Raw genomic sequence first — 1,752 nt, 5'->3', positions numbered from 1 at the left:
CTGGCCTGCTCTCCTGTGAGGAGAGGGTATCCTCTGCTGCTGGCCTGCTCTCCTGTGAGCGGTTGGAAAGGATGTGGAGCACCGGAGCGGCTCCATGAGCGAAAAGCAGGATTACCGACCTCTGAACTCTGCTCACATACTCTGGTTCAGACCTACTAAGCTCAAACACTGGTGACCAGTAGAGTGTGTGTGTGTGTGTGTGTGTGTGTGTGTGTGTGTGTGTGTGTGTGTGTGTGTGTGTGTGAAGAACCCTGCAGGCTGGTCGGATGTGTGTTTGATGTGTGCTGTATAAATGCCCTTCATTATAACATGAATACAGTCCTCTCTATAGACTTGCATGTTGCCAGGACATCAAAGAGTCAACAGAATAGACCTCCCTCTATTGTCTGATCTACTGGAAGCACTGCAGGGTAGGACTACCACTGACTATAAAACCAAGTGGGGTGGTCGCTTTGGTCAGCTGCTGCTTATAGAACCCCCTTCAAGGCAGTTAGCATTTAGCATGGCTAGCATCATGCCATTGACCTGCACTGTAAAACCACTTAGCATTTAGCATGGCTAGCATCATGCCATTGACCTGCGCTGTAAAACCACCTTTAGCGTTAGCGCATGGCTAGCATCATGCCATTGACCTGCACTGTAAAACCACTTAGCATTAACATGGTTAGCATCATGCCATTGATCTGCGCTGTAAAACCACCTTTAGCGTTAGCGCATGGCTAGCATCATGCCATTGACCTGCACTGTAAAACCACTGTTAGCATTAGCATGGGAAGCAGCAGAGAAGTCTCTTTTTTGTTAAGCCTCTTTAATAACCAGAACTGATAAAGCGTGGGACTGAAAGGTGCCTCTAGCAGGTGGGGGAGGGGCCATACTGTGAGCGAGTGGAACAGGGAGCAGGCATGAGGGAGGGAGACGGCAACCAACCATGCTGACTCATGTTATAGGATACTATTACCTGTCATAGGAGGAGGGGGAGGTCTGCCACTGCGAGGACTGTCTGTCCTGTCTCCCTGTAGCGCTGTCTTAGGCGTCTCACAGTACAGACATTGCAATTTATTGCCCTGGCCACATCTGCAGTCCTCATGCCTCCTTGCAGCATGCCTAAGGCACATTTAAACAGATGAGCAGGGACACTGGGCATCTTTCTTTTGGTGTTTTTCAGAGTCAGTAGAAAGTCCTCTTTAGTGTCCTAAGTTTTCATAACTGTGACCTTAATTGCCTACCGTCTGTAAGCTGTTAGTGTCTTAACGACCGTTCCACAGGTGCATGTTCATTAATTGTTTATGGTTCATTGAACAAGCAGGGAAACAGTGTTTAAACCCTTTACAATGAAGATCTGTGAAGTTATTTGGGTTTTTAACGAATTACCTTTGAAAGACCGGATCTAATGATAGCTAGCTAGGCTAACTGAGGGCTGCAGTGAATGAGCTTTCTCATCCTTCATTCAGAATATAATGTAGCAGCCTAACTGTTGGCTCTTGGTGGTTGAAGCCCGTCCTTCTCCTTCAGAATATAATGTAGCAGCCTAGCTGTTGGCTCTTGGTGGTTGTAGCCCGTCCTTCTCCTTCAGAATATAATGTAGCAGCCTAGCTGTTGGCTCTTGGTGGTTGTAGCCTGTCCTTCTCCTTCAGAATATAATGTAGCAGCCTAGCTGTTGGCTCTTGGTGGTTGTAGCCCGTCCTTCTCCTTCAGAATATAATGTAGCAGCCTAGCTGTTGGCTCTTGGTGGTTGTAGCCCGTCCTTCTCCT

The 1,752-nt window shown here is 47.8% G+C and overlaps 1 protein-coding gene and 1 long non-coding RNA gene across 2 annotated transcripts in view; both read left to right on the top strand.

Annotated features, from left to right (window-relative positions):
- Positions 1-236: 236 nt before the first annotated feature.
- LOC127917807 (uncharacterized) overlaps positions 237-1,752 on the top strand; it is a 20,643-nt gene continuing 19,127 nt past the window's right edge. The window contains exon 1 of the long non-coding RNA XR_008097742.1: positions 237-1,265. This is a non-coding gene — a long non-coding RNA (uncharacterized LOC127917807). The remainder of the gene's footprint in view (positions 1,266-1,752) is intronic.
- LOC127917806 (transmembrane protein 192-like) overlaps positions 1,610-1,752 on the top strand; it is a 16,653-nt gene continuing 16,510 nt past the window's right edge. The window contains exon 1 of the mRNA XM_052500871.1: positions 1,610-1,752. This exon is cut by the window's right edge and continues 531 nt beyond it. The gene's annotated coding sequence lies outside the window, so the exon portion shown is untranslated.

Source organism: Oncorhynchus keta, unplaced genomic scaffold (genome assembly GCF_023373465.1).
Source record: "Oncorhynchus keta strain PuntledgeMale-10-30-2019 unplaced genomic scaffold, Oket_V2 Un_contig_12153_pilon_pilon, whole genome shotgun sequence".
Taxonomy (NCBI): Eukaryota; Metazoa; Chordata; class Actinopteri; order Salmoniformes; family Salmonidae; genus Oncorhynchus; species Oncorhynchus keta.
Note: the sequence above shows the minus strand (reverse complement) of the source record. Positions and strands in the feature narration are given on the sequence as shown.